This window comes from Pseudophryne corroboree, chromosome 5, assembly GCF_028390025.1.
Source record: "Pseudophryne corroboree isolate aPseCor3 chromosome 5, aPseCor3.hap2, whole genome shotgun sequence".
Lineage (NCBI taxonomy): Eukaryota > Metazoa > Chordata > Amphibia > Anura > Myobatrachidae > Pseudophryne > Pseudophryne corroboree.
Window position 1 is genome coordinate 515,510,192 of NC_086448.1, and position 25,191 is coordinate 515,535,382.

The following is a 25,191-nucleotide window of genomic DNA, read 5'->3' on the forward strand; positions in this document are numbered from 1 at the left end:
GCTCGTTCTACGACTGGATTGCTGTTACCGAAGTCGGTGGTGACCCATTCTGCTAGGTAGATGGGGTCTGCTTGGGCGGATGCCCGAGAAGTCTCGCCGGTTCAACTTTCCCGAGCGGATACATGGTCGGGTTCAAACGCTTTGGCTAAGTTATACAAGTTTGATACCCGGGTTGATGGGGACCTCATGTTTGCTCAATCAGTGCTGCAGAGTCGTACGCACTCTCCCGCCTGGTCTGGAGCTTTGGTATAAACCCCATGGTCCTTACGGAGTCCCCAGCATCCTCTAGGACGTTTGAGTAAATAGGATTTTAATCCTATTTCTCTTAGTCCGTAGAGGATGCTGGGCGCCCGTCCCAGTGCATACTGTGTCTGCAGTTATTGGTTTTGCTTACACTCCGGTAGTGTTTTCGTTTATGTCAGGCTGTTGCTGGCGTTGTGCATGCCTTGGCAAGAGGTGTCTTATTATTGGGTGTGTTGACACACTGGTTGTGTTACATATTCTTTCAGCATGTGGCTGTGTATTGTTCATGCCGTGGGCTGGTATTCTTTTGAAGGCCACGTTCTGCGGTATATTCGTGGTGTGAGCTGGTATGACACTCACCATGTTTAAACAATAAATCTTTCCTCGAAATGTCCATCTCCCTGGGCACAGTTTTCTAACTGAGGTCTGGAGGAGGAGCATAGAGGGAGGAGCCAGTTCACACCCATTGAAAGTCTTATAGTGTGCCCATGTCTCCTACGGATCCCGTCTATACCCCATGGTCCTTACGGAGTCCCCAGCATCCTCTACGGACTAAGAGAAAAGGATTTACCGGTAGGTATTAAAATCCTATTTTTTATCACAGGACTGAATGTTTTTGTTTTACTTTAGTCATTGGTCATATTTGTCAACTGAGCCAATATGCTGCAGTCCACTTAGTAGAAGTTAAATAACAGGAGCAGTAGGTCAATACAGTTCTTTTCCAAATCCTTCCTCATGAATCTGCAATGTTCAGAGATATACCTCTTTCACTGAAGGTTTACTTAAAGAGAAACTGAAGTGTAACAAATACTTAGAAAAATATTTACCTTGATGTGGTGGATAGGCTCACATTTTTGGCCAAATGTGTTAAGAACTTTACTTATAATCCATGTTTATCAAAATTATTTTGACTATCAGTATTCTCAGTACTTAGAGGGCCTGGTTCAGATTCGGTTGTATAAAACATAGCTGCTCCTTTATTGGAAACATCAGCCATGCTTTTATATGGTAATGCAGCAGGTAGTATCTGATATAAGTAGACGTCTCCTACATGCATGTGTTATCCAGTGCTGCGTCATAGGAATCATTCACACACATATATACAAGTGTTACATATCAAATGAAAGAGTGCATTCTCTTGAAGAGATATTGGCCCTCATTCCGAGTTGATCGCTAGCTGCTTTGGTCGCAGCACAGCGATCAGGTCAAAAAATGGCAATTCTACGCATGCGTATGGTGCGCACTCCGCACGCGCGTCATACTTTCACAAAAGCCGATGCAGTTTTACACAAGCTCTAGCGACACTTTTCAGTCGAACTGCTGGCCGCAGTGATTGACAGGAAGTGGGTGTTTCTGGGTGGTAAATGACCGTTTTCAGGGAGTGTGTGAAAAAACACAGGCGTGCCAGATAAAAACGCAGGAGTGGCTGGAAAAACGTAGGCGTGGCTGGCTGAACGCAGGGCGTGTTTGTGACGTCAAAACAGGAACTAAATAGTCTTAAGTGATCACAAGCTAAGAGTAGGTATCGAGCTACTCTGAAACAGCACAATCTTTTTTTGTAGCAGCGCTGCAATCCTTTCGTTCGCACTTCTGCTAAGCTAAGATACACTCCCAGAGGGCGGCGACTTAGCGTTTGCATGGCTGCTAAAAGCAGCTAGCGAGCGAACAACTCGGAATGAGGGCCATAGTTGCGTGATATTGCAACTAAGAAAAATAGGCAAAAAAGATGACCAGCGCAAGCCAAGTTGCACAGGACCTGGCACACAGAAAAAATGATTTTTTGGCATTACTGCAACAAAATTGTATGAGGACTAGGGATGAGTGGTTTGATTTTTGCAAAACGCAAACACACCGGAACTTAGGGGTCCTGAGAACTACCGAGTCCCGAGTAGGATCTTACCTCAAGTTCGGAACTTAGATTTGATAACCTAATCTCGGGTTATGGATTGCATGTAAGTCCCTCTCTCGTATTTTTAGATGCCATTTCACTAAGGAGGTAAAGTGGGCAAAATTGACTGGAAATGACTGGATATTAATATTAGCAATGTTAATACTATAGGAACAAAAACAGGTCCAAGTTACATGATTTGAACTAATTTTTGGATTATTTTTTTACTATTTTTTATTTTTATTTTTTAAGAAATCCAAATCAAGAACCAACCCCAAAACACTTGAGGGCGGTTTTTCAAAACCAAAACACAATGATGATTGAGAACCAAAACACAGAGGTCTGCGTACATCTGTATTGTAATGGTTTTTATAACACATTGGGGTATATTTACTAAGGTCCCGATTTTGACCGAGATGCCGTTTTTTCTTCAAAGTGTCATCTCGGTAATTTACTAAGCAAAAATCACGGCAGTGATGAGGGCATTCGTAATATTTTGGAAGTCCTTGGAAAAAATCACGAATCAATACACCATCGGTCAAATACGCCTGCAATTTGGTAGAAATCGGTCATTTACTAAAAAGTGCAAAACACAAACACTGCCGACAATAGCCAAACACTGCCGTGCTAAAATACAAATCGTGAAAAAGTGCTAAAAAAAAACAGACCTGCTTTTTTATCCCGTGTTTGTATAGGCATGCAGGGATCCATGAGATCCGTGCATGTTTATGAGTGGGAAGGGGTGGGAAATGTTATAATTTTACCAAAAAAAAATGCGTGGGGTCCCCCCTCCTAAACCAAACCAGCCTCGGGCTCTTTGATCCGGCCCTGGTTGCAAAAATATGGGAAAAAAATTGACAGGGGTTCCCCCATATTTAAGCAACCAGCACCGGGCTCTGCGCCTGGTCCTGGTTCCAAAAATACGGGGGACAAAAAGCGTAGGGGTCCCCCGTATTTTTGAAACTAGCACCGGGATCCACTAGCTGGACAGATAATGCCACAGCCGGGGGTCACTTTTATACAGTGCCTTGCGGCCGTGGCATCAAATATCCAACTAGTCACCCCTGGCCGTGGTACCCTGGTGGAGTGGGGACCCCTTCAATCAATGGGTGTCCCCCCCCAGCCACCCAAGGGCCAGGGGTGAAGCCCGAGGCTGTCCCCCCCATCCAATGGACTGCGGATGGGGGGCTGATAGCCTTTGTTGAAAGTAATGAATATTGTTTTTAGTAGCAGTACTACAAGTCCCAGCAAGCCTCCCCCGCAAGCTGGTACTTGGAGAACCACAAGTACCAGCATGCGGCGGAAAACCGGGCCCGCTGGTACCTGTAGTACTACTACTAAAAAAATACCCCAATAAAGACAACACACACACACCTTGAAAGTATAACTTTAATACATCCATCCACACCTCCATATACACATACTTACCTTATGTTCCCACGCAGGTCGGTCCTCTTCTCCAGTAGAATCCATGGTGTACCTGTAGAAAAAATTATACTCACATAATCCAGTGTGTTAGGCTCCTCGGTAAATCCTTTTGTAATCCACGTACTTGTAAAAATAAAAAAACGGATACCCGACCACGAACTGAAAGGGGCCCCATGTTTTCACATGGGACCCCTTTCCCCGAATGCCAGAAACCCCCTCTGACTGATGTCTAAGTGGGTTTCTTCAGCCAATCAGGGAGCGCCACGTTGTGGCACCCTCCTGATCGGCTGTGTGCTCCTGTACTGTCTGACAGGCGGCACACGGCAGTGTTACAATGTAGCGCCTATGCGCTCCATTGTAACCAATGGTGGGAACTTTGAGGTCAGCGGTGAGGTCACTTTCGGTCAACCGCTGACCTGAAAGTTCCCACCATTGGTTACAATGGAGCGCATAGGCGCTACATTGTAACACTGCCGTGTGCCGCCTGTCAGACAGTACAGGAGCACACAGCCGATCAGGAGGGTGCCACAACGTGGCGCTCCCTGATTGGCTGAAGAAACCCACTTAGACATCAGTCAGAGGGGGTTTCTGGCATTCGGGGAAAGGGGTCCCATGTGAAAACATGGGGCCCCTTTCAGTTCGTGGTCGGGTATCCGTTTTTTTATTTTTACAAGTACGTGGATTACAAAAGGATTTACCGAGGAGCCTAAGACACTGGATTATGTGAGTATAATTTTTTCTACAGGTACACCATGGATTCTACTGGAGAAGAGGACCGACCTGCGTGGGAACATAAGGTAAGTATGTGTATATGGAGGTGTGGATGGATGTATTAAAGCTATACTTTCAAGGTGTGTGTGTGTGTGTGTTGTCTTTATTGGGGTATTTTTTTAGTAGTAGTACTACAGGTTCCAGCGGGCCAATTTTTCCGCCGCATGCTGGTACTTGTAGTTCTCCAAGTACCAGCTTGCGGGGGAGGCTTGCTGGGCCTTGTAGTACTGCTACTAAAAACAATATCATTCACTTTGAACAAAGGCTATCAGCCCCCCATCCGCAGCCCATTGGATGGGGGGACAGCCTCGGGCTTCACCCCTGGCCCTTGGGTGGCTGGGGGGGGACCCCTTGATTGAAGGGGTCCCCACTCCCCCAGGGTACCCCGGCCAGGGGTGACTAGTTGGATATTTGATGCCACGGCCGCAGGGCACTGTATAAAAGTGACCCCCGGCTGTGGCATTATCTGTCCAGCTAGTGGAGCCCGGTGCTGGTTTCAAAAATACGGGGGACCCCTACGCTTTTTGTCCCCCGGATTTTTGGAACCAGGACCAGGCGCAGAGCCCGATGCTGGTTGTTTAAATATGGGGGAACCCCTGTCCATTTTTTCCCCATATTTCTGCAACCAGGATCGGCTCAAAGAGCCCGAGGCTGGTTTGCCTTAGGAGGGGGGACCCCACGCAATTTTTTTTTTACATTTAAACATTTTTTATTTTTTTTACAAGGTGCACAATGAAGCCCAGCACGGATCTCTCAGATCCGGCCGAGATTCATTGTATTAAAGTCGGCAGTGTTTTACAATTCACTCACGTAAAACACTGCCAAAAAAACCCGAATGACATCGACATCGGAAAACCCGAAAATGCAGAATACGGCAGCTTAGTAAATTAGTCGTAATCAATTCAAAAAGTTGCAATTTTACACTTTCGATGTCATTCGTGATTGAACTTTGACCTCAAACGGGAAATTACGAATGTTAGTAAATTTACCACATTGTTTAATAGCCAAGAACGAACATAAAGTTTTATTGTAAAATTTATTTTCTGCATATACTTCTTTAAAAAGCCATTTCCATTAGAGATCTGGAAGGTGGCCAAAGTTAAAGCACCTCTTGCATTTACAGCTTAGTGCATGGTAAAGGCCATTGAACTCTCTAACTAGAAAAAAGAAACTTAATATATTCAGCGTTTATCTGACACTCCACAACAGCTCAGCGTGTAAAGTATCACCGCCTATATCTATTACAGACCTTTGAAGCTCAAGACAATAAGACAAATGAACTTGTTAATGTTTCATGATTAATGGTGTCTGAGATTTGCCTGCATAGAACTGAGTTAAAAACATCAGCAGCAAAGGGTAACAATGGGTAGTTTCCTGAAATGTTAGACAAAAGAGGCAAACAGCTGCTGATGAGGAAACTGCAAATGTGGTACCAGCTGCCAGTCAGTGGTTTGATGTTTACTTTACAGAGTTAGGGTATCATATTTGAGTTTCAATACGTAAACCATTCATTACTCCAGGCAATGTATCTTTAAGAGATAGCATACACCAGGGGCGTCCAAAGTTTTTGCAAAGAGTGACAGATTTGGTGAGGTGAAAATGTGTGGGGGCCGACCAGATACACAAATGCCCCCAGCAGTGCTGCCAGATACACAAATGCCCCCATCAGTGCTGCCAGATACACAAATGACCCCAGCAGTGCTGCCAGATTCACAAATGCCCCCAGTGCTGCCAGATACACAAATGCCCCCAGTGCCGCCAGATACACAAATGCCCCCAGTGCCAGTTACACATTATTGCTCCCAGCAGTGCTGCCAGATACACATTGGAGAACTACTTAAAAATGAAAATGCTTTAGCCCAGAACACCTATGAGGGGGTGAAGCACTGAACTTATTGAGACCACTGATTACCGTACACTGCTGCGGAGCTGCAGTAAAGATGGCCATCGTGATGATTCTCCCTGGTGTCTTATTTTATAGATTTATACACACAGGAGGGCTGGGTTTGTCTTGGCGGGAGAGGCAACCCCAGCCCTCCTATCTCACCAGATTATCAGCAGACCAGCCTATAGTCTGCATGCAGAGGGGGTGAAGAGAGCTGTCAGACACTGTGTAGCACGTCTGACAGCAACGGGTGGGGAGTGTCAGTGTGGTGGGGTGCAGCGGTCTGCAAAGGCAGTGTGCCTGAGAGCTGAGGGCTACACAGAGGCTGCGGGCTGGTGGAAATGTGAGCACGGGCCGCAGTTGGCCCCTTGTCCGGACTTTGGACATGCCTGGCATACACAGTGTAACATGTCAGTTTTCACAGTGCTGCTTTTTATTCCTCACTACACTTTTCATATCAGACCCCTTTCACGCTGTACCTTGGGCCGACCCAGGTTTTTCCCTTGAGATAAACAGTTAATCAGCAGCTTTAAAATGTAACCTGGATAAATGAACCCGGTCACGCCTTCTACATTGCAGCTTAGCCAGGTTGGATTGAAGAGCTGGGATACACAACCTGGGTGCACCCTTTCACACCAAGCCAGGACCCCAGGTTGTCCTGGCAATGTCCTGGGTCAGAGGCTTGGCGTTAATTACATAAGTATAGTAATACCTGCATTAGATTGCAGGGAAGTACAGTAGGTCGTCAGTAGTGTACATACAGGGTGATATACTGTAAATATATTTATTTTGTCTCCGCATTTATAATAATTACACAAGGTCTGAGTAGGGAGAGGTTATCAGATGTACTTCTATAATTTTTGACCACCTGTTTGCTTTGGTTCCTTACAGTGTGGGACGTCACTGCAGCCACAGGTCCACGAACAATCAGCTGACATCCTTTAAAAAAAAAAAAAGTTAAATGATTCTCTGTTTTCCCATTGTGTATATATAGAAACAGAAAATAGCTTAGCATATTGCAGAATTATTCTATACTTTTCTGCGTCTGGACCTGTCTGCTGTTGGTGGTCTGAGCTTCCTATATTTGGATTAATGTGTAACACAAAAGATTCTGTTTATTGACATCATATTACATAATTACAAATTGTATCAACTGGTAAAGAGAGGATTACACAAGCTTTTTTACTGGCAATTATGCATATTTATATCTTCCCCTATACACAGATGTAAGCAGATTACTGACATATCTTTACACTAATAACACATGGCCAGGAGATTTTCTTATCCTCCTGGTGTAATAATTGTCCGAGATTGGAATCCTGATGTCAGAGAGCACCCCAGTTTATGAGGTGAGATACAAAAATGGCCAATTGCGTGTTACATTTACTGTATTGAATCTGATATGTGAAATATTCAACTCTAAAGCACATGGCTGCGACGGACTGATCACTGTGAAAGATGAAAGACAGCCAGATGTGTTTGGACACATGTTGTGCTACTCTTCTGTACTTGTGGTAGGTAAAAGGGAGGGTTGGTTCTGGCTCTGTTTCTCTCTGGTTAAGCCTTAGAAGTGCAGTATACTGTACAGGGTGCTCATACCAGACATTGCAGGGTTTTTAGGTTTTTCTTACGTCCTAGAGGATGCTGGGGTCCACATTAGTACCATGGGTATAGACGGGTCCGCCAGGAGCCATTGGCACTTTAAGAGTTTGAGAGTGTGGGCTGGCTCTTCCCTCTATGCCCCTCCTACCAGACTCAGTTTAGAAAATGTGCCCGGAGTAGCTGGTCACAGCTAGGGGAGCTCTCCAGAGCTTTTCTAGTAAAATGTTATTTTAGAGTTTTTTATTTTACAGGGAGGCTGCTGGCAACAGCCTCCCTGCAGTGTGGGACTAAGGGGGGGGGAGTAGTGTCCGCCCTGTGGGGTCTGAGCCACTTACTCAGCTGACAGGACACTGAGCTCCTGAGGATATCGATTGTTCCCCGCCACAGGATCTTTCCTCACCCCAGCAGCATGCCGCCACCCCCTTACAGAGCTGAAGATTGTGGCGAGTAAGACACCGACCCCCCTTTGCAAGCGGGGGGCCGGTGTGAAGATGGCGGCAACAGGGTAGGAGCGCAGTATTAACTGCGCTCTGGGATGGCTCAGCAGTACATAGTGCGGCGCCCTGGGCCAGCGCTTACACCCTACACTGGTCACAAAGCCTGTCGGGGTCCCAGGATCTCAGCCAGCATCAATCCTCAGGCCAGTATAATTCTAGGAAGAGCGGGAAGACAGCGCCATTTTGGGGGCGTTGCTTCTCCTCAGAGCGGACCCAGCAGCATTCAGCGCCATTTTCCTGCCTGCACAGCGCTGATCAGGAGAAAGAAGGTCCCACCACAGCAACTCCAGCTATCTCTCACTGTACCAGGGGGTTGTAGAAGGGGGGTGGAGGCTGCAATACGACTGTGTATCCTATTAAGGTGCACAGTCAGCGCTGACAAAGGGTCTCCCTTTGGTTAAAAGCGTTGTGTGTGGGTTGGCTCCAATCTCTGTGTCTCTCTTGCCATTCTTGGGGGTGAAACTGTCTGCTCTCCCCTGTGTGTGTGTGTGGAGTATTTTGTGGTCTCCTTAAGCTATGTCCAGGGACACTGTGTCATATGCTGCGGAGGATATGTCCTCCCAGGATGATCACATTCCATGTAATCAGGATAGCACTGGTTTAGCACATTCCAGCAAGGAAACCTGAGTGGTTTTCCTCTATCAAATCTTGGATTTCTCAGATGTCAGATAGGGTTGCTAGTAATGAATCCACAACCCAGGTGTTACAGAACGCTATGGCAGTATGGCCCAATTCTGGTACCTCAGGACGCTCCGCTATATACTCCCACAAACGTGCGCTTGCTCATGTCATGCATGATGACAGGGATACCGATTCTGATACCACAGACGGTACTGGGGTTGTGTTACGGGGGTCTGCCTCTCTTGCAAAGGGGGTGCAATTGATGATAGAGGCTATCAGGGATGTGTTGAATATTAATGATACCACACCTGAGCAGGTTGAGGAGGCTTTTTTCACTGAAAATAAGAAAGCCTCGCTAACCTTTCCTGCGTCAAAGGAATTAAATGCTATATCTGAGAAAGCATGGGAAAACCCTGAGAAAAAATTCCAGATCCCTAAAAGGGTCCAGGTGACATTTCCTTTCCCTGAGGATAGGAAAAAATGGGAAAGCCTGCCAATTGTTGACGCATCTGTGTCCAGACTCTCAAAAAAAGTGGTTTTGCCTGTTCCGGGATCTACCGCCTTAAAGGAGCCGGCTGATTGAAAAATTAATAATGCACTTAAATCAATGTACACAGCTTCGGGGGCCATATTATGTCCCACTATTGCTAGTGCATGGATTGCAAAAGCTATAGTAAAATGGTCAGGCACCTTACTTGAGGATTTGGATACAATGGATAAAGGGTGATGTTGAATTGTTTTTGAGTAACATTCACGATTCAGCAAGTTTTATGGTAGAATCTATGAAAGACCTGGGTTCCTTGGCTGCGGGGATCTCTTCCATGTCTGTTTCAGCTTGTCGGGGACGGTGGCTGCGTCAGTGGTCGGCCGACGCGGAATTCAGAAAAAGTGTGGAGTCTCTACCCTACACAGGTCAGGCTCTCTTTGGGGAAGCTTTTAATGCGTGGATATCCACGGCTACGGCGGGTAAGTCTCCGTTCCTTCCCTCGGCTGCACCTGCTCCGAAGAAATCCTTCTCTTCATCAGCGTAGCAGTCCTTTCGGCCTAACAAGCCTAGAAAGGCCAAGCCGTCCAGTACCTTCTTTAGCGGAGGTCGAGCTAAATACAAGAAACCTGCTGCTGCAGGTTCCCAGGAAACTAAGCCTGCTTCTAGTATGCCGAAGTCCTCCGCATGACGGTGGACTGCGCGGCCTGGAGGTGGGGCCTGTGGGAGCGAGGCTCAGACAGTTCAGTCACGTCTGGGTATCGTCCGGCCTGGATCCCTGGGTGATAGATATTGTGTCCCAGGTATACAGGTTGAAATTTCAAAATCTACCTCCTCACCGGTTTTTCAAATCAGGCTTGCCAGTTCTGCTGGCGGACAGGACTGTCCTACAAGCAGCGGTCCAGAAGCCGGTGGAGGCACAGGTCATTGTGCCTGTACCTCCTCATTTGCAAGTCACGGGTTACTATTCAAACCTTTTTGTGGTACCGAAACCGGATAGTTCAGTCAGGCCCATTCTGAACCTAAAATCACTGAACCCTTTTCTGAAGGCGTTCTAGTTCAAAATGGAGTCTCCCAGGGTGGTGATATCAGGTCTGGAAGATGGGGAGTTCCTAGTATCCCTGGATAAGTATGCGTAGCTCCACATTCCGATTTGGCTGCCGCATGAGGCTTATCTCCATTTTGCATTACTGGACTGTCATTTCCAGTTCCAGGCCCTGCCATTCGGCCTCTCTACAGCACCAAGGGTGTTCACCAAGGTGATGGCGGAGATGATGGTTCTACTCCGTAAGCAGGTGGTGAACATCATTCCGTATCTAGACGATCTGCTGATAAAAGCTTAGTCCAAGGAGAAGCTGCTGCAGTCCATTTTACTCACGACCAACCTACTCAGTCCACGGATGGGTTCTGAACCTTCCAAAATCTAATTTGGAACCAACCCGGGGGTTGTCTTTTCTGGGGATGATCCTCCACACGAAAGTGCAGAGGGTGTTTCTTCCACAGGAAAAGGCGTTGGTGATACAGGCAATGGTCCGGGATTTTCTGAAGCCAGCCTGGGTGTCTGTTCATGAATGCATTTGCCTTTTGGGAAAGATGGTGGCCTCTTAGGAGGCTCTCCAGTAAGGGAGGTTCCATGCTCGGGCCTTCCAACTGGATCTCCTGTACAAATGGTCAAGATCTCATCTACACATGCACCAGAGAATTTGTGTGTCGCCAAGGGCCAGGATTTCACTCCTCTGGTGGCTCCAATTGCCTCACCTTCTGGAGTGCCGCAGGTTCGGAATTCAGGACTGGGTCCTTCTAACCATGGATGCGAGCCTACGGGGCTGGGGCGCAGTCACTCAAGGGGAAATCTTCCAAGGAAGGGGGTCAAGTCTGGAAGCCGACCTGACGATCAACATTCTGGAACTTAGAGCCGTCTGCAGTGGTCTTCTTCAGGCTGCCCACCTACTAAGAAATCGGGCCATTCAAGTACAGTCGGACAATGTCACGACGGTGGCTTACATAAACTGACAGGGCAGAACAATGAGCAGAGCTGCGATGTCAGAGGTGACAAGAATCATCCTCTGGGCAGAAAAACACGCGTTGTCGCTCTCTGCAATCTTCATTCCGGGGGTGGACAACTGGGAAGCAGACTTCCTCAGCAGACACGATCTCCATCTGGGGGAGTGGGGTCTCCTTCTAGAGGTGTTCAAGGAAATAACAGACCTTTGAGGGTTACCCTAAATAGACATGATGGCCTCTCGTCTCAACAAGAAGTTTCGACTTTATTGTTCCAGTTGGAGGGACCCACAGGCAGTGGCAGTGGACACCCTGGTGTCTCCGTGGGTGTTCCAGTCGGTGTACGTGTGTAAAAGTCAACTTGATTTTTAACAAATATTTAAGATGCCAGCTCTATTATGTACTGTGGACGCCTGCGCATCTTATTACCTTGTGCTATGAATGTGCGCTATACATCGCAAGACACTGCATCCCATAAGAGAAAACAATACCCACACATTATCTGAGTTCCAAAGCTCATTGATGTATATATTTGTTATTAAAAGGATGTGTATTCAATATATCACAATGTACAGTGTATATATATATATATATATATATATATAGTTACATGGTTACAATTTACACAGTAAGCAGTTATTACAAACTAATTCAAATACATACATGGCCAGCAATACAATTACCATATTTTGTTCAAATGCTCACTACGCTCCATATCACTCTCTCTCTCAGTAAAATCATGCAGCCACTGGACAGTCAGCATCTCTACCATCATCTGGGACAAAGAAGGCAGCCGGCTGTGTGTGTGATCACCTATACACTGAGTCTCTTGGGGGCGTATACATATCTCTTGTTACTAGTCTAGGGGAGGGAACGTTATCATTCATGATGAGTCATTGGTCAGTTCATATGCAAGCAACGTCCAGCCTTGATGGTGTAATTACAGGATATAGCCACTGGTCAGGCATGCTGTCTTCCAGGAAATCCATTGTTCTAATAAGAGTGACTTTAGCTTTCATACATTTAATCATATCTACTAATGGCAATGTGCTACAACTTAATAACGAATCAAATTGATACATTAATCTGGTTACTTTGACACCAAGCACAACATGTCCATCTTGCTCTGCTCCAATAATACACATACATGACGTTACTCCATTATATAATTTGAAACCTTATGATGTCTGATGCTTGGTATGTTCAATTTATGTGCTGTATGAAATATGTGTAAAATCTATCTTTGTGGCATGTCTGTGTAAATGTGTATGTTACCATATATTGCAGTGCGTGCTGTGCGTATTCGCAATTATAGCGACTCATAATGTGTGGAGTCTGTATGTTCTCTCTATGTAATTTTTTTGGCTTCGACAGTCCACCCTATGGCAGTAAATAATAACTGCCATAAATTATTAACATAAGAAAAAATATTTCAGACAATAATCGTTGACCTAGACACATGTATGTATTCAGGTAGGAGGACGAGACATCCTCTATATTCACTCGGCGGTCATTTGGACCACTGGTTGGGTGTGGGTCAACATTCAACCTATAGAGTATGCTGGGGCAGTGCTTTGGCCTATAATGTCTGATTTGAATGAACATTTCACACATACATGTACCTACATCTTCGTACACTGATGTTCGGATTCGATTGAGGTTCTGCTGGGTAGAGGGAGAAAACACAAACATATCATGAAAGAGGCATATCAAATTTTTAATGTTTACATTCCTATCATTCCCTTAACATTGTTTCCATTTCTGGAACGTATGGTAGGTCTATTTCATCACTGAACAAGGGTTATAAGTAGTGTCCTTCCTAGATAACATAAACCTTCAGAGTTCGGGGAGAGCCACTCATAAACCTTTCTTCCACATATAATAACGAGCTCTTTATCTGCAATGTGTGAATAGCCATTGTCTGATTGTTCCTGATTACTTCCTTATTTCCTGAAATTGTTGAGATTTAAACATAACAAGGATTTATATATGGTACTGGTGGATCTTAAGACTAGGGGGTCTAGTTATATTATATTCCTTGTCCACCAGTGCCCTCCCCCTTCCGTGTAATTCAAGTACCTCAGCTTACTCAAAAAAAAATAAAAAAAAATATGGCACTAATCCTGCATCATTTCGTCTTAGAGGTACCTGTGAGCACATCCAACATTCCGTTTGGTTTAAGACCTTACCCACTAGTGAGTGGTAATCACTCAAGGGATGTCTGTCACCTTATTGCTAGACTGACATCTGTGGATTCTCTCATCTTCAAATATGGGTTCACAATAACTACAAAATACAGTATTCCTCAGACAATAGCCTATCACGTTACCTCCGAACTCTGTAACTACTAGACCATTGATATTTCTCTTGCTTTAACAAACTGATCGGCTAATCCTGGGATCCTATAAAGAAATCACTTCTTCCTCCAGAACCAGTTCTAGTCCCACACTCGACTCCTCATGAAAAACCTCGCAAAAATAGAATGTCCTGAAAAAAAATGTTTGTCAGCGGGAAAGAGGAAAGAAAAAAAATAGAACAAAACAAATCTTGTCCATAGCAAATCAATTACATCGACTGGTCTTTCTGTAATCCTTTAGTACGCTCAGGAAGTGTTAACAGTGCCGCCTCTCAGTCTTCACGGAACAGACTCTCTGGTGATACTTTTGCGATCTCACTCCATTTATGAGTTCCTTCCGGACTACCGACTTTCCTGCAATGTGAATCGTGGACCCAAGTCTCTCTCTCGGCTACTTTCACTGGGATAGTGCTGTCAACAAAACTTGGTACGGTCCTTCCCACCTGTCTATTAGGCAACCTGAGCGTAAGAACAATCACACAGTCTCTTGGTTCACAATCAAGGCAGTTAGTATTTGGCATACCAGGAATCAACAGTTTCAAGTTCTTTTGTCAAGTTCTCAAATTCTGGCTCTTATCGATAAGGTACTGTACTGTCACCTCATTGGTGTATTTCTGATCATTGTGCGGATCAATAATGACATGAGGTGGTCTTCCAAAAAAAACAAAAAGAAAAAAACAAAAACAAACGTTTCGAAGAGGGTGATTCGTTAAGTGAAGATCTGGGAGTGGTTCTGATGCTACATAATACTAGTGGCAGTATCTATGACCACAAAAGTCCAGTTTCAAGCTTTGCTCATACTTCTATCTACACACAAATTTCTGCACAATTTTCTTTGCGGTAAACACAGCAGCATCCGTGGCGGCAGGAAATGCCTTTACCCAGTTTGAGAAAACATCAGTGCACACCAATACATAACAATAACTCCTAAAGGGTGTTAACTGTACGAAGTCGATTTGTATTACCTTAAAAGGTCCGTCTGCAGGAGGGATATGGGATGGCTCTGTTGGTATTGCCTTACCAATATTCTTTTTCAAGCAAGTAAGACATGTCATTACTTTCTTACCTGCATGAGAAGAGAACCCTGGTGCACTCCAGTAGGCTCTTACCAGCTTGCACATACCTTCTTTACCTAGATGAGTCAGACCGTGTGCCGCCTCAGCTAGGCTTGGGACATATGCTCTGGGGGCCACTGGCTTACCGTGTCCATCCTGAGGACTCCTGACCATATCTCTTCGCCTTCCAGACCTCCTTTTCCTGTAGGGTACACAAATTTGTATCTTAATTTAACTGTTGTGTGTTTGCAATGTAGAGTACCATGAGCATAACTCAAAAAAAAAGAAAAGAAAAAAAACATCTCTAGAGGAGAGATAGAAGAAGAAAATATCAGGTCTGAAACATCTCTAGAGGAGAGAGAGAAGAAAATATCAGGTCTGCATTCACCAACTGGCATATCAGTGTCTATAAAAAAAAATTTCTTCACCAGTATTCTCATCCTTCCTCCACCCTTTGTGCATGACAAGGCACACTGCAGTAATACTGGTGTTATCGTGCTGGTGAGATATACTGGGTTCGGGTCCATGTATTGTACCACCCTGTGTGAACGCAAAAGATGAAGAGGAAACTGTGGAGAAACAGAATAGAGGTTGGTGACAGATACGTTTGTAGAGGTGGAGAGGATTGGATTGGGCACTACGTGGAATTGATTACCTACTTTGTCTCTCCCCCTTTAAAGCTTGTGCATGCTGTGTCACTACTGGGACTACTTCAGCCATCAATCCAGTGTCCTGTCCATCTTTGGTCCAAAGGGAACCCGGTATTTGTGAGATAATTTCCTATACCTGTGATGGACATGAATCTAGAACAGTGTAATGCAACATTAGTCTTTGAGGGTATCTAACATACCTTGTACTTCCTGAGCGGGAGTATAATATATGTATTTCACATTTAACAAAATCTCTGTTACATTAGTCAGGTGCCATTTCTGTTCGGAAAAAGAAGGAAAGGAAAGGGTTTAGCATTGTAGGGGCCCAATCGTAACTTCTGCAGGTTTTTTGTCAAAGGGTAATGTTGCACTTCTTTCATTCCTCCCATTTGCCGAATTAGTGTTTACCAGTGATCTCATCCAGACGGATAATTTTCTATTACTGCAAAAGACAAAAATTTTTTTTAACAAGCTTCTAGGTCATGCGAAGTATTCATTCAATCCTTCTCATCCCGTATTAAGGGTCTGTACATGGTCCAACAAACATTTCTAAGCTCATCTTGACTATCAGGAATGAATACTTCTTATATGGTAACTAAAAGAAATACCCGGGGGTTACCCTGTCTCTGTCCGCTTTCCTACCGGCAAATACTAATGTGTGGACAGGTTTTTCTCCATTTCTGACGTTACTTTCTTGATTTTTATTTTATTTTATTTTTGGGTTTTACTATATATATATATACACTCGAATGACTCCATACTTATCAGTTCCACTGGTCTCAGCCACTTCCCCCGCAGGCTGCTGCTCTTCATTTACCGGTTGGATACTCCTCTGGGTGCATGAGAAATGGCTGAAACCAATCAGGTCGCTTTCTCATCCTAAATAAAACTTCGACATTCATTAGTACATATATAGGTTACATTCATATTTTTCATATTTTTATTTTTATTATTTTCTATAGTTTGTATGCTGGCCATAACTGATTCCACATCTACATATGGCGGTGTACTTGCTTTCTCTTTCTTTCTTTTCTTCCTACTTGTTTATTGTTGCTACAAGTTCAAACAGTTCTTATATTTCCGTTCTTGTCTTATATGACTTTGGTTAGACATACTACCTGCAATACCTTAGGATCAAACTCGCCAACCCCAGGGAATTATGCCCTATCATCAGCAGTCATACGTATTCATTCATTGCAATAAGCCTCCGTGTGTGGACCATATTTCCCACACATAATAAACCTTGCTGACCCCAGGGGCCGCAATTCTTCAGCCTGATCCCTGGCTATTTAACGTCTCTCATTTGAGCAACTGGCTCCCATATTTATGGGCCTTTTCCCACAAACACCAAAATACACAATGCAAGCAGACGGTGAAAGTTCTCCGAGCGCTCTTCACCCGTTCTCGCCCACGTTGGCTAGTACTATAATACACTGTCGATAGTGGAAGGCAATGTACCCAACCTAGGGCCCTATCAGACCTTACAGCACCGTAATTTCTTTCGGTGGAGGTTCTGTTGGAATCTTTTCCTGAGAGAGGCAGCGAAAAAATTCCTTTTCGGTATCTTTCCACTGGAATTTTGTAGGGTGAAAAAAACAGTTTCCTAATAACTATTGCTCACCCTTTCCAGTGGACTTCCACCAGGGAGATTTCCCGACGTTATCAAAGAAAAATCCCTTTTTTACACAATCACATCTGCGTATGCTTTTCCACAGCGCATATGACACAGTAGTATCACGTTGTGCTGTGTAGAACACACGGACGTGTGATTCAATCGCACAGCCTACAGATACTAGTAATCTATTTGCCCTATGATCACGGGAGTCGAATTCACAAGCTGCGCACCTCAGCCGGAGCGTAACAAAAAGCCTTTATCTGTTTGGCATTCACTTTTACTTCAATTTCACAATTTTTATTATTCGCAATTCCCTATTACGCTCCTCTGCAAATCTCATGATTTGCGTATTTCCACAATATGTTCACGTAAAGTAGCAGTCCTTACGCCACCGGGCCTCTACTAACCCAGTGTTCCCATGGGACCCGAATTTCCGGGGTTCAGCTCCACTCACTCTCACTTTCACTCACTCAGATACACCTTGTTTTTCTTTTCTGTACAGAAAATGTCACTCCCTTTGATTGATGGTTTTAACCTAGAGGCAGTACAGTCTAAACAAAGTCTTAAGGTAATCTGCTTTTGAAATCGCATAGTTATGTGCTATTGTATTAAATGTATACTATCTCGCCTTTAATTGAACAAACTATCGTGTGATTTGTACTTAGCATCCGCAATCCTACGCAACCTTGCGTAAACACGTGACCGTGCGTGCCTTTTACGCTATGTGCGCGCTCCTGTACTTTGTCTGTACCACGTGTACAAATGTGCATCCGCAACTCAACAAACCACACAGTCTCTATAAATGTGAGCAATAAAAGCTACTATCGCTCACAAACACAACACACAATCTTTCCGTATAAACCTACGTGACCTGGCCGGAACTGCGTTTCATGTTTTTATAATTACTCCCTTAGCACACTAATTCAAATATATATATATATATATATATATATATAGCAAATAAATGTATCCGATTTCACACAGATCTATAATTACTGCCATAATCTATAATTTAAATGATATGATTCAGATTGGATAGCTATCTTGCAGAACATACACTGATATAAATATACACATAATTATAATAATATTATATATATATATACCATTTAATGCACTCCTATGAGACACCTCACCTCTTCACTGCCTCTAATTTGCATATCAAAGATATTTGCCATGCCTTTACAAGAAAAAGTGGTTACACAAGTTAATTTGCATTTCAGTGGCTATCCTACCCTAGTAAACAGACTCCACAAGTCTTGGAAGAAAAGAAAAAAAGACCCTCTCTTTCCTTTTTCCTATCTGTGTGCAACCCCCCACTTGATGTAAGGTAATTAAACGCAGACAAAAAAAAATTCACTTATCTACCATTTACTCTCACTAGGCCCAATTGAAACTATTTGTAATTGACTATGGCATGGGTTAAATAAATTCATCGGTAACTCATAAATGGTGCTGGATTTGTAGATATTTTGTTGTTTCTTTGTGACAAAGGAAACTGATTGTTCTAACCAGACTGAAAATCAGCTATTTAGAAAGTGACCTTCCTAAAATGGCCACTGCTCTTCCCCCTTCCACATCCATGAGGCTTACACAAGATGGTGGACAGGCCATGTGGCTAGGCCAAAATGGAGGGCAGACCCTGCGGCTCCTTTGTCACAAAGAAATCACACTCTATACAGGCACCAACAGTTACTTTAGGCCTGATTTTAAAAAGTATACACATTTTCTCAGCATGCTAACACAGCTATATTATGGCTATGCAGCAACTTTTAAATGTACTTTAAATCTACTTACCAGATAATCAATCCAATCTGAATCAAACACAATATGACTTATTTGAACTTTTTTGTTTTGCAACAATAAAAATACGCTGTAGCATCTTAAATATTATGAGAAACATATTATCCCTTGAATTTCATATCAGCGCCTTACTAATAACACAACAAAACACATGGATGTGATTCGTCAGCATCACGATGTGTCCACAGTTAGCTGGTCGACCACTGCAGCACTTGTAATATACAGTGCATCATTAAGAATGTGATATTGCGGACGCAGCCCCCATCTGTAAAAGTAAAATTGCTTTTTAACAAATATTTAAGATGCCAGCTCTACTATATACTGTGGACGCCTGCGCATCTTATTACCATGTGCTATGAATGTGCGCTATACATCGCAAAACACTGCATCCCCTAAGAGAAAACAATACACCCACACATTATCTGAGTTCCAAAGCTCATTGATGTATATATTTGTTATTAAAAGGATGTGTATTCACAATATCACAATGTACAGTATATATATATATATATATATATATATATATAGTTACATGGTTACAATTTACACAGTAAGCAGTTATTACAAACTAATTCAAATACATACATGGCCAGCAATACAATTACCATATTTTGTTCAAATGCTCACTACGCTCCATATCACTCTCTCTCTCAGTAAAGTCATGCAGCCACTGGACAGTCAGCATCTCCACCATCATCTGGGACAAACAAGGCAGCCGGCTGTGTGTGTGATCACCTATACACTGAGTCTCTTGGGGGCGTATACATATCTCTTGTTACTAGTCTAGGGGAGGGAACTTTCTCATTCATGATGAGTCATTGGTCAGTTCATATGCAACAACGTCCAGCCTTGATGGTGTAATTACAGGAAATAGCCACTGGTCAGGCATGCTGTCTTCCAGGAAATCCATTGTTCTAATAAGAGTGACTTTAGCTTTCATACGTTTAATCATATCTACTAATGGCAATGTGCTACAACTTAATAACAGGCATCAAATTGATACATACATTAATCTGGTTACTTTGACACCAAGCACGGCATGTCCATCTTGCTCTGCTCCAATAATACACATACATGACGTTACTCCATTATATAATTTGAAACCTTATGATGTCTGATGCTTGGTATGTGTCGAATCTATCTTTGTGGCATGTCTGTGTAAATGCGTATGTTACCATATATTGCGGTGCGCGTTGTGCATATTCGCAATTATAGCGACTCATAATGTGTGGAGTCTGTATGTTCTCTATGTAATATTTTTGACTTCAACAGTGTTTCCACCACTCCCACTCATTCCATGAGTTATAAAGCTCGTAAGGAGAACAAGAGTTCAAGCGATCCTCATTGCTCCAGACTGGCCAAGGCAGGCTTGGTACTCGGACCTTCTGAATCTCTTGCAGGAAGAGCCGAGGCCTCTTCCTCTTCGGAAGGACCTGCTGCAGCAGGGGCCATTCGCCTATCAAGACTTACCGCCAATACGTTTGACGGCATGGAGGTTGTGCGCCTGATACTAGCTCGGAAGGGCATTCCGAAGAAGGTTATTCCTATCCTTATATACGCTAGGAAAGGTGTAATGTCTAAACATTACCATGGTATTTGGAAGAAATATGTCTCTTGGTGTAAGCCCAATAAGTTTCCTGCGGTGAAGTTTCAACTGGGACGTTTTCTCCTCTTCCTGCAAGCAGGTGTGGATATGGGCCTGAGGTTGGGTTCTGTGTAGGTCTAGATTTCGTCCCTATCCATTTTTTTCCAGAAACAATTGGCTGCCCTTCCTGAGGTTCAGACCTTTCTGAATTGAGTTCTGCACATTCAGCCTCCCTTTGTACTGCCTATGGTGCCTTGGGACCTAACGTGGTGTTGCAGTTCCTCCAGTCTGACTGGTTTAAGCCTCTACAGGAGGTTGCGGTCAAATTTCTTACATGGAAGGCTGTCATGTTGTTGGCCTTTGCTTCTGCTAGACTTGTGTCAGAATTGGGGGCTTTGTCTTGTAAAAGCCCTTCCTTGATCTTCAAATAAGATAGAGCTGAGCTCCGGACACGTCCGCAGTTTCTTCCATAGGTTGTGTCGGCATTTCATATCAACCAACCTATTGTGGTGCCAGTGGCTACTGACTCCTCAATAACATCAAAGTCCTTGGATGTTGTGAGGGCTCTAAAAATCTATGTGAAGACGACTGCTCATCACAGAAAATCGAACTCTTTGTTTGTCCTGTATGATCCCAAGAAAATTGGGTGTCCAGCTTCAAAGCAGATTATATCTCGCTGGATTAGGTTCACTATCCAACATGCTTATTCTACGGCAGGATTGCTGTGTCCAAAATCTGTTAAGGCCCACTCTACTCGTAAGGTGGGGTCTTCCTGGGCGGCTGCCCAGGGTGTCTCGACATTACAACTTTGCAGAGCGACAACTTAGTCTGGTTCGAACACATTTGCTAAGTTCTACAAGTTCAATACTTTGGCCTCTGATGATCTGAAGTTCAGTCAATCAGTTCTGCAGGAGCCTCCTCGCTCTCCCTCCCGTTCTGAGAGCTTTGGTACATCCCCATGGTACTAATGTGGACCCCAGCATCCTCTAGGACGTAAGAGAAATTAGGGTTTTTGTTACCTACCGGTAAATCCTTTTCTCGTAGTTCGTAGAGGATGCTGGGCGACCGGCCAGCGCTTCTTTTTCCTGCTATTCTTATTTGGTTCATTACATCTTCGTTTTTGTTGAGTACTGCATTGTTACTTGGTAAGTAAGTTTCAGCGGTTGCTGAGTTTCAAGCTAAGTTATCTTGATGTGCTTTGTATGTGTGAGCTGGTATTAATCTCGCCTCTACCTGTGTTAAATCCTTCTCTCGAAGATATCCATCTCCTCGGGCACAGTTTCTAGACTGAGTCTGGTAGGTGGTGCATAGAGGGAGGAGGCAGCCCACACTCTCAAACTCTTAAAGTGCCAATGGCTCCTGGTGGACCCGTCTATACCCCATGGTACTAATGTGGACCCCAGCATTCTCTACGGACTACGAGAAAAGGATTTACCGGTAGGTAACCAAAATTCTATTATCCGCCTCATGCAGACATCAGTGCGCACCTAATTTCTGTGCTTTGACTGAAAATTGTTTATACTGGAAAAGCAGATGGAAGAAGCACAAATGCGTTTCAAGTCCACCATATGGTCGACAGATGAAAAATAGACATAACAATGGTCGACAATGTTTTTGTGGGGTTTTCTCATGTTCTCTCAATATTTGCTTGATTTACTATCCATGTGGGGTATCTATTGTGAATAGTAACTTGCCCGAAGCGTGGCGAGCAATTCAAGCCTGTGACACGTTTTTACTAATAGTGGTCACGTAACATGGAATATACAAGATTTGGCATTCAAAACCCAGAGAAACTTGTGTTGACCATTTTTTGTCGACCATTGTCGTGTTGATCTTTTCACCCTGTCAACCTTTTGTTCTTGGCGACCTAATGCATGTCTGCTATATGTTATCAACCTATTGACTGCCTGCCTAGACAATGTAGATCTATGGGGAGGAGATTTACCAATGCTTGTAGAGAGATAAAATACCAACCAATTACTGTAGCTCTATTCAGTGCTCTGAGGTAAGCGGGGGGCTGCCCAGCTGCTCGGGGAGCGCTGGGAACGCCCCAAAATAGTGAAAAATAGAGCGATGCTGTGAGGTCATGCCCAATAAACATAAGCTGTACCCTCCCACGCGAGGCCACACCCACTTTATTTGTCGAACGCAGCTTCACCGCACGAGCGCCCCAGTGCACTGAATTGAAAAGTTGGGATGTATGCAAAACAAAAGTGATCCTACAACTGTGTATTTTATAAAGTACATATATGTACTACTCAATGCGCTTCTTCCTCTGCCCTTCAGAGACCAGTGATAATTAGTGCATGAAGGGGATGGTGGCATTGTACCACTAGATCTTGTGAGTCCCTCAGATGAAATAAGGGTGAAGTTGTCAAAAGGTAAGACAGTAATGGCAATGGGAGAGAGAAAACAACCGTGTTTGACCGATGGTGTATTGATTCGTATTTGTGTGGATGGCAGTGTATCTCAATACGAATTGGCCAAACATTGCCAAAATATGTGTTTAGTAAATTTCCGAGTTGCATTTTCGTATGAAAAAATGCAATCTCAAATCAAATCGGGACCTTAGTAAATTTCCACCATTGTCTATGCCAAAGGATACACACTACTCCTTCACTAATATCAGAGTCCATGGGGGAAATATAATAGCCTGCGACTGGTAGGCATTTGAGTTTGCCCAATGTTTTAAAGTGACAATCATTTAAAAGGCAATATAAGGCAGCAATCTCAGAGTAAAAGGATAAACTATAAAAATTGCCATAGTTGGCAGCATTCTGATAAGTTGACAGTGTCAGTTCTTAGAAACATAGAATTTGATGCCAGATAAGAATCACTTCGCCAATCTGGTCTGTCTTACCTTTTGACTAGACAAAGGGTGATCCGGCACCGGTCTAAGGTAATGCAATTATAAATATGAAAAACCAAAATCGGACAATTACACCCCTAAAAGTTGGGGAGAAAAATTTTTTTATTTCAAATTTCTCTTACTGTAAGTGGTGTTCTAGTTGGTGGTGCGCCCAGAGCCAGAAAATGCATGTACTGGCAATGGGAGAGAGAGAAGGCTCTTGTGTGGGCGCACTCATAGGTAATAAAGGAAAAATTACTGTGTTATCTAGAGGAAAATACTTAAAACATAATTTTTATTGATCAGATTAACACATGATTACCCATCTACATTATCCATTGAAAATAAAGAAAATAAGAAAGAAATTTAAAATGTTCTTGTCTTTTTTATTCACAAAGAGTGATTGGAAGGGTTGTAGACACACAATTGTCTTACCCCCGTTTCCCCTGACCAGTACAGAATATCTGTATTGATGGAACCATAGAGTGGTCACAAGTACAGTAGTAAGTATGTCCCAATAGGACCACTCACAAATAGAGAATCTGATCACCTGACGATAGAAACCTGAATAGGTGACAGATATCACATATATTGGATAACTCGACGTTGGATTGCAGTCTACAAAAATTAAGAAGAAGGATTTAGTGGTGATACTGCTTGTTGATATCTCATCTCACATAAGGAGGAAAATAATTCCTGCTCTACAACACCAGGTATTTAGGGGTGTAATTGTCCGATTTTTTTCATATTTATAATTGCATTACCTTAGACCGGTGCCGGATCGCCCTTTGTCTAGTCACAAGTATTAGGCTTTGCTGTTTGAACAACAGTTTCTGATCTTTTGGCACGGTCCTCTTTCTTATTCTGTTTAGATATCAATTCTACATCTTTTTTCTTACCCTATGATTCTTTTAGCAGCTACCTTTTCCGACTGCAATTTAATTTCTGATATTTAGGAATTTTTTGCAATATATATCAGACACACCAATAATATATTGCTTGGGCGAATATTGCAACCTAGCATGACTACGTTCTCACTCAAGACAGAATTACTGAAACGCCAGAATTTGGAGAATTTCGGGGATCCCTTCTCTGAAACCTATGAACAATCCACTCCAAATTCAGACTGGAGGACCACCTTTTCAAGATTACAGAAAAGTCTACAGAGGAGAACTCATCTGTCGTGGGATGTCACGACTTTAGAAAATTACATTAAGCACAAAATTGTACCCCAGGGTTTGAGACCCAAAGTATTCCCTTCCTTCCCACTTGCAACTGATAATTTAAAGACCGAATGGGAAGCAGCCCTTCTCAAATGTTCCCATGAATTACTCCACCTCTTGGTTAAACATGACACCTTACTCATAGACCAGATCGAAAAAGAGATAGACGAATTGGGCAAAAACTTGGAATTGTGGGAAAAGGATTTAGCCTTCCAAACGGCCTTTGAGAAACATAAAAAAGAAATTGCCCTCTATGAACAAGCGATAGTTGACCGTAAACGCAATAAATTCATCAGGAATAAACGTGATTTTGCGTGTGGTGACATCTTTAGGTGGAATCCCATATCCCTAAATAAGAACAGAAAACAGAGGGAATATCCCACCTTCTCCAAATTTGAGTCTTCCACCAGTGGAGACTCGGCCAGTGAAACCTTTGAGAATATCAAGTAGAACCGGGAAGAAGTGGAAGATTTCTCTTCACGTTTTTTAGGCCAAGGTCAGAGGCCAAGAGGACGTATCAGAACCTGAGAAAAACAAGGAGAGGGGGAAAGAAGAAACGACGGACGCCACCAAGACTGGGATATACCAAGGACTGCCCGGTATCCGGCCCGACAGAGGAAGACGCCACGATAGATC

At 43.6% G+C, this 25,191-nt stretch overlaps 1 protein-coding gene across 4 annotated transcripts in view; it reads left to right on the plus strand.

Annotated features, from left to right (window-relative positions):
* Positions 1–25,191, plus strand: part of FARS2 (phenylalanyl-tRNA synthetase 2, mitochondrial) — a 1,040,929-nt gene that overhangs the window by 163,496 nt on the left and 852,242 nt on the right. Inside the window, exon 2 of one of the 4 annotated variants that reach the window (XM_063923088.1) lies at positions 22,771–22,865. The exons of the other annotated variants lie outside the window; for them this stretch is intronic. The gene's annotated coding sequence lies outside the window, so the exon portion shown is untranslated. The remainder of the gene's footprint in view (positions 1–22,770; positions 22,866–25,191) is intronic. 4 annotated transcript variants of the gene reach the window in all.